This window comes from Theropithecus gelada, chromosome 9, assembly GCF_003255815.1.
Source record: "Theropithecus gelada isolate Dixy chromosome 9, Tgel_1.0, whole genome shotgun sequence".
In the NCBI taxonomy this organism is placed as follows: Eukaryota; Metazoa; Chordata; class Mammalia; order Primates; family Cercopithecidae; genus Theropithecus; species Theropithecus gelada.
In genome coordinates this window covers 87613621-87622216 of record NC_037677.1, presented here as the reverse complement: position 1 = coordinate 87622216, position 8596 = coordinate 87613621, and positions in this window count along the sequence as shown.

Here is an 8596-nt window from a genome sequence, read left to right as displayed (position 1 = left end):
GCCGGCCCGGCGGGCGGGCGCGAGGAGAGCAGAGCCCGCGGCGGCGGCGGCGGCGCTGGCGGCGGCGGGCGCGGGGCGAGCGCGCCGAGGGGGCGGAGGAGTTACCGTGGGTTTGTTTACGCATTGCTGCCCGGCTCGGGGCACAGCCCGCACTCCCTGATTGGACACAAACTGGGGCACAGCCTCTCGCAGCCGCCCGCCAGGCCTCCTAGAGCCGCCGCCGCGCAGCTCCCGGAGCGCCCTGCCGGGCACGGCCCACGGCAGTGCCCAGGCCTGGAGGGGACGAGCCGCAGTGGCTGCCCCGGGCGGGCGTGGAGCCAAGCGTTCGATCGGGGCTCGCAGTCGCCCACCTGTAGTGGCCCGACCTTGGCAAGGAGAAATTCGAAACTTCTCAGGCTGGAGACTTCTAACTGTACAGCCGCTGAGGGGGCACCTTCTCCCCCCACAGACGGAGTAAGAGTGCCCTTGAACAGATGGAAGGCAGCTGAACGTCAGTATGCCTCCCTGGCGATGGTCAAGTCCAGGCTTCCCGTATAAGCTGCCCTCCACCCCAGAGCTCGCAGTTTCTTTTCCTGCCTCCAGCTTCTTTGCTTCTAATCACAAAGTCCCCCCACCCCCTCTGCCACCCCACCAGAAGTGACCTTGCCGCCCTGATGCTGAAGATCCTCCAATGACTCACCATGGCCTCAAGCCTTGATGCCTCATTCTCAGAGTCCTCAGTAGCTGGGCCTCCATTTTTCAGTCTCCTCTCCACTTCGCTACCCTCACCCCAAAGCCTCCGTTTACAGACAACACCTGAAATGTGTCTGCCCTTTGACACTTGATTTTGATCCTGCTCTGTTCTCTGCCAGAAAACCCCTTAGCTGCCTCCACGTGTCAAATTTTCTTGGACACAGCTCTTGTAGCCATCTCCTTCCATCTCTGTGCAGTCTTCCTGCTCCCCCAGGCAGAATCCCCCCTTGTGGCTGGCATCATTCTGACTTGGGGGTCAATTGTGTGCCTGTGCTGTATCCTCTCTGATCTGTGAATTCCTTGAAGAAGAGTCTGCTTTTAACAGAGCTCTGGGGATGGGAGACATGAAAGCTGTAAGACTAGTATTGCCTCCGAATGTCTGTAGCTCTGGTGGGATTGGAAAAGTTCAGGAGTCTTTATCAAGAGGGTCTCCTGATAGGTCCACAAACCTCATCTTGCAAAAAGCAAACACTTCCAAAAACTGAGCATGCCTTCCATTTTTCCTGCATCTCTGTATCTCCTCCCCACCACACCTAGCTATGTGCCCTCCGTACTCATAATGGGCACTTAAGTAACCCTTGAGGAATAAAATTGAGTTCTACAGAGATGTTCCTTAAGCCAAGGCTGGCGGTGATCAAAGAGAATAGAGTAAATAATGAAAAAATAGACATGAACCCAGTCATTTTACAGCTAATTCCTAGGCTAAAAGCCCTCCAGCCCTGTTAGGTAGTGTGGATTTGTCACTGTCTGATCAAACACTGAAGTAGACCCTGACCCTTCTTGACTCCTGGGACTGCTAGATTTTTTTCTCCGATGCACTGCTTGCAGTCCCATTAGGAAAAGTGTCTTTGAACTCTGCAAGTGAATCCAAGCGAAAGTGAAGTTTTCTTTCCCAAGTGATTCCATAGCAATAATTTAATGCAGCCAATTAGTTACAAGTGTTGAAAGAACTGGAAATTCAACTAGGGTAAGGTGAGGCAATCCTGAGAGTAGCCATTGCCGGACGTCAGGAAGGGGCAAAGAGAGGAGACAGCCAGAACCCTGAAGGGCTTGTCCAATAGGAGTTGGAGCCACGAAGGAAGTGCAACTACTGCGGAAGACATCTTCCAAAGTAGGGAATGGGAGTCCCCCTGGCTTCTCCCTTCCTCCCACCCTCCAGGGCCACCCAGTGGTGGAAAGCAGGAGAAGCCAGTGGACAAGATGACAGAGGGCAGGGGTCAGAATCCCTACAGAATATGTGAGAGCAGCAAAAGGAGGATCTGAGAGCCCCGCGGCAAATGATTGGCACCTGGGCTTGGGTGCTGCTGCACTTGGTTACCTGTTCCCTTAGGCCGCATTCCGCAGTGCGGAACTTTCTCTTCCTGAGTCCTAGAATTCTCCCCTTCTTACTTGTCCCTCTTTGCCCTTCTGCTTCCATTATCCTTCTATCCTCTTCTTCGCCGTCACTCCCTTACATTTCTTTTTTCTCTCTCGTCTTGTGTACTCTGGCTCTCGTTTTTCTTTTGTGTTCCCCTGTATCTCCTCCTGACTTCTTTTTTCCCCCAGAGTCTCTTCTCCCCTCTTCTTGTCCTACTCCTCCCTGGGCAGGATGGCAACTTTCTTCAGCATGAAGGAGGTGACCAGGTTCCTATGGAAGGAAGAGATTAGGAACTATCATGTTGCTGCCCTTCCAGAGAGTGTACTAGATATTTTACACGCGTTATCTCATTTAATCTTCATCTCCTACTAGCTGGACAACATTTAATATAATCTGGTGGCTTTGCTATTGCCTGTCACAAGGAAGGCTTTGTGCTGGTCACCAACACTGCTGACAGTTCTCTTACCTTTCATGGTTCCCGGCACCCTTTCTTCTTCTTATCCTACATCTTTTCCTTTCATTTGCACAGATACTTCACCCCAATCCCAACCCCCAGCAGTCTAATACATCCCCACTTTAAATCTCCAAAGACTGAGAATAGCTATTTAGAGGAGGTGGCATTTCAGCTGTTACTTGAAGGATGGATAGATTTTCAATAGATGGAAATGGAGGAAGGGTATTCTTGGTGGACAGTAAATTTTATGGTTTACCTTGATTGAAACAAGGGATAACTGGGAAATGAAGCCATATTTCAGAAACTTGTCTTCAGCTTTCAGTTCTCTAAGACTGTTCAGAAACACAGATTAACCATGAGCATATTAAATATAGGTATGGTTTATATAATTAGAATCATAGTGTTTAAAGCCAGAAAGAATTTTCAGCATTGTCTGGTGCAATATGTCCAGTTTTAAGTGAGGGAACTGAAGGCTAAAAGACTTAATACCTGGAATATCATAATGATTAAACATGGCCATTAGAGTTTGACTACCTGTATTCAAATCCCTACTTTAACAAATTTTAGTTTATCTGAACTTGAATTATCTGTAGTTAAGTTTCCTCATCTATAAAATAGAGAAAAATGATAGAATCTACTTAAGTGGGTTGTCATGAGAATGAAATACCATCATATGTAAAACACTCTTGCCCAGTTTGGACTGCCATAACAAACTACCATAAACTGGGTGGCTTAAACAACAAACATTCATTTCTCATGGTTCTCGAGGCTGGAATTATGACATCAGAGTGCCAGCATGGTCAAGGGTTGGCTGAGGGCCGTTCTTCCTCCTCTGGAGTGCTGACTTCTCATGGTATCCTTACATAGTGAAAAGACACTGAGCCTCGGTGCTCTCTGGGGTTCCTTTTATGAGGGCAGTCATCCCGTTAATGAGGACTCCACCCTCATGAGTTAATGAGGACTTACCCCCCATCACACTGGGGGGTAGGATTTCAACATATGAATTGGAGGGGAGACATGAACATTCAGTCAATTATAGACATGTTATAGGGTGCCTGGCATATAGACAGTACTCATTAAATATAGGCAAAAAATATTATGACTTCCTGTGGCTATCCAGCTAGTAAATACCAGAACTAGAACCGGTCCCCCAAGTTTTTGTGGCCCTAATTGTATGTTCCCTGCATTATTTGAAGCTATGTCTTATGATGCTTGTTTAACACCATCTGTGAAGATATGGTGCTCCTCTGGTCTGCTGTTTAAATAAGTGCTCAGTTATCTTTCTAGCTCCAATTTCTCTACATATCCTGCTTCCTGCTTCTGCCAGCCCTGGTTGCCCCCACCAGTCCTCAGCAATCTTCGTATACTGTGAAGTTCCAGCGGAGGAAGGGAGCAGGAAAAATTATCAGTAAACCCGTATTTTATAGTCAACTGTTTAGGTTACAAGTTCTGATATAGTAAACTTTTACTAATTTAAATTTCAAAGGGCCAAAAAATATTGAATTAAAGATATTCAAATTATCTGTTATTCTTCAGCCTATAGGGTGTCAACTCTACCAGCTTAAATTTTAGTAGTTCCTTAGGGGGATTCACTGGGACCAAGAAAAAGCATTGTTTGGGGTATCTAATTCTTCAACAAAGTTGTGATGGAAGAGAACAAATTTCTTTGTCCCTCCTCTGTTTCTTTCTTAGACACTGGTCCCACTTTTCAAAACTCCTCCAGCCCCATGACCTTTATGTAGTCCACTCTCTTTGGACCGTAAGCATCTTGAGGCAATGAACCACAACTTACTTGCCATTTAATGTCTAGAACCTAGCTCAATATCTGGAGTATAATAGGCAGCCACATGTTGTTGAACTGACTGACTTGAGCAATGCTGCACATACCAGAGGAATCCCTTCCTCCTCCCCCTTCAAATCTTTGTCTCCTCAGTTGACTGTAGCTAGTTGTCATCCTGCTACCCTAATGCACCGGAAAGCATGGTAACAGCTGAATGTGAAATAAATGTGCATTTTATATTATGAAGTACATTTAAAGAGGTTTATTTTAATGGTGTAAAGCCAGGCAGTATTTTAAGAAGATCAGGAAGACATTTTTGGGGCAGCTGGACTTTCCCAACACCTTCACATCACACCACACAAACTGAAGCTTATCTCTCCTATAAATAAAGGCTACTTGACTTTCATTGTTACACATTTTACTTTAGATTTCTTAGGTTAATTGTCGACAGCCTGTATTCTACATATGGGTGTATTAATTATCCTGCCTAACTCATTTCTTAAAAGACGCCATTTGTCTTAATCTTAAAAAGTAAGTAATTGTCCCACTTCTCTCTTACTTCAAGGCAGACTAATGACCCAATACCTTGATCACTCACTACCTCTTGAATTCCTGAAATCTACTTTCTACTTCCTCTAATTCATTTACATGCTTCCTCTAGGAAGTTGGAAGGAATCCAAAGGATGAATTCTAGATCTACTTCTCATTTTATGAGAGAGGAAACTGAGGAACAGAAATGCTAGTGGCAGAATCTCCAGTTCCCACAGCACTCTTCCCATGCACTATCCTCTTATCATGTGTCCTTAAAACACAGCTAAAAGTGAACTTTCTGTTGTCAGCTCCCCTCCTGACTTCCCTGTTTATGCCAATCACCAACATCCATTGGGCTTTTTAGGATTAAAATGGGTGATCTTTGATGACTTCTCCTCTTTAGGCTTCTACTTCCACTTAGGGATGTCTCTCTTGCTCGTCCTTTTTGTCTGAATTGCCCCATGGTTCAGGGTATTTTCTCTTTACAACTGTTATTACAATAGGTTGCTAATGTCTCCAAATTCTTCCTCTTATAGAGTGAACCTAGCAGAAGAACCAACTTAATATTAAGTCAAAAATTTTATAGTTGTAGTAAAATGGTGCCATTTTGCTGTATAAAATCAAATTCAACTTGCATTCAGACTACCAATAAAATATGAGTTTATATTATCAAGCCTTTCTGGTTCTCAAATATATGGTAATAACTAGCTATGTGATCTTGGGCACATTTAAATTCTATGAACTGCAATGTCCTCAGTCTGTTAACTGATGATATTGTTAGTATATGTACCTAAGTCTAAAGGTTGTTTGAAAATTAAATGGGATAACAAATGTAAAGTACTTAATAGTAACAGTTGCAATAACTATTTGTTGAGGTCTTACTATTGACCAGACATTAGTCTAAGCTGTTTAAATGAATTATGTCACATCAACCCTATAACATGGATACCATTATTGTTTCTAGATGAGAAAACTGAGGCCCAGAGAAGTTTAAAAACTTGCTTAAGGTCAACTAGCTAAGAAGTGGCTAAACCAGAATTCAAAACTGGGCAGTCATACCTGGACAAACCTGTCCACCAGTCTATGACTTGGAAATAACTTAGTATATAGTAGTTAATTTGTTATTTATTATCATTATTACCACTTTAAAGAGAGGAGTAAACCATTTTTCTGCTTTCCTTCAAGATATGTTTCTGAAGTTGAGCCTTAGCATCATTTTTGGAAGAGATGGATAATTCTTGATAATTAAATGTGCTGGGTACCACTTGTTTCTGCTTCTCAAAGAAAGGCAGGAAGGATGGTTGGGGTTCTTGCACTGCCTGGACCTTGTAATCATCCTGGTCCTCCCCATCTCCACTTTGCCTTTCATAATATCCTTAATATTATAAAATGGGAATGACACAGGCAATCTCTGACTCAGGCATAGTTCATAGTGACAGGCCAAAGATTTATTCTCTGATTGCCCCTTATAGTTCCTTTAGGGCTTTCTCGTGGATAGAACCAGAAAATTCTCTGTGTGTTGCTCTGCTTGTTCTACCTCAGACATTTCTGCCTCAGAAGACAATTTAAGAAAGGGAATCTCCCCAGTGGCTTCCCAGCAAATAATTCTTTTGGTTTCTACTATAGTTATTTTATTTCTTGCCCTTAGGGTATCTTTTGCACCACAATCATCAAATGGTCTTATCTAACCATCTTCTGCCTGCTGATGATGCTCAAAATAGAATAAAATGCCTTATTACTGGTCTTAAAGTTCCTTTCCATGTGCCCATGAATTATCATATTTCTGCCTTGTATGTGGCACACCATACCCTCCCTGTTCCTTTCCTCTCCTCAATGGTATGTTTTTCCCTGAGCATCTAGCTGTTTATATTTGAACATCTAGTCTTTTGGATTCATAGGAACAATTGACCTTGCCCTTCTAATAATGAAATTTTCATAGATCCTAGAATCATAAAATGCCAACTCTGGAAGGACTTTTATAGATAACCGAGGCAAACAGATTCATCTTCTAGTGAGGAACTAAGACCCAGAGAAGCCAAGGGTCAGGTGCAAGCTATAAAGCCTATGATGGAGGAAGCCAGAACCAGACCCAAGACATCTGCTCCATTTGTTTCTTATGAGCTGGAGTAGGAAACCTGGAAATAATGAGGAATTCACAAGTGTCTTTCCCCCCAAATGTTTTAAGTTTTTGTATCAGTGGTTTTTTAAATACATTTTCAGGAGACCTAGAGGAATAGAATTCCACGATTTAAAAAATTGAGGCATAGAGAGACAAGAATTATAGAGCTGGGACTGTGTCCCTTAAGGATCATCTTTCTTTCCCAGTGGTACTTTGTAGAGTGCCTTGCCCACAGCCAACCCTCAACAATGTTTATGACAATGATGGTTAAGGATGACTATGTCTCATATTTCTCTGTTCTCAGTCCTTTTCTACCATTTTGTTCTCCATAGCCCCAGCTATTTCTGTGTTTCAAGCCTTCTAGAAACCTGCCTCATCTTGTTTGGAGTTTAATGAGGGCATTGGGTATGTATTCTGTAGCTGCCTTCCATAGTTATGGTGATGGTAATAACTTCAAATGATTAGGGATCTACCCTCAATCAGACATATACATTTTGAAAGCTTTCTAAACTTGAGGAAGTATGTTCCTAATATGTTACCATTTATTGCAAAAAAGAAACATTCTCTGGTTAGAATGTTTCTAACCAGATAATAGAAATACTGGATGAAACAAAATTAAATAGTTTAATGTTGATTTGTGTTTATAGGAATTTTCAGGATCTTTAGAACACTAATGTGAATCCTGAATTTCTAAGGGGGCAGAGTGATAAAATATGTAGAATTCTCCAAACATATTTGACCAGAAAATCATTTACTCATTGAACATCTTTCTAATGGGCCTGTTTCAAATGATCAGATACCTTTCCCTAGGGCTTGTTTCCTTCTGAGTAATGACTAAGACGGCACCTCTTCTCATTATTTATCATTTCAGGACAGATGCTGTTATTTCTCAGCCCAAATTTCTGTTATTTCTTATCCTGATTTTCTCTAATCATAAGCTGTTTAACTCTGACCTCATATGTGAGCTGCTCAGTTTCCATAATCATCTCAGCTGTCCTGTTCTAATCTACAGTTTTCAAGCTGCAGAATCAAAAAAAGTTAATGATAATTACAGTGATGACAACTAATATTTATTGAGTTTGTGCTGTGGACCAGACATTGAGCTAACACGTGTTACAACATCCTACTTAATTGTCACCACAGCCCTATGAGGCAGTTATTAATATTTTCATTTTATACATGAGGAACCTGAAGAGAGCTTATGTAACTTCCCCCAAGAAAGTGGCACGCGGAGGAATTGGAGCTGGGTTTTTAACCTGTGTTCAACTTTTACCTCATACCTGGCATTGCCCTTTCGGTGCTAGTTCTCTCTCTCTCTTTCTGTCTCTCTCTCTCTCTCTCTCTCTCCATATATATATATGGGTGTATTAATTATCCTGCCCAACTCATTTCTTAAAAGGCACCATTTGTCTTAATCTTAAAAATATATATATATGTTTTTTGAGATGGAGTCTCGCTCAGTTGCCCAGGCTGGGGTGCAGTGGCATGATCTCAACTCACTGCAAGCTCTGCCTCCCAGGTTCACACCATTCTCCTGCCTCAGCCTCCCGAGTAGCTGGGACTACAGGCGCCCGCCACTATGCCCCGCTAATTTTAGTTTTGTATTTTTAGTAAAGACGGGGT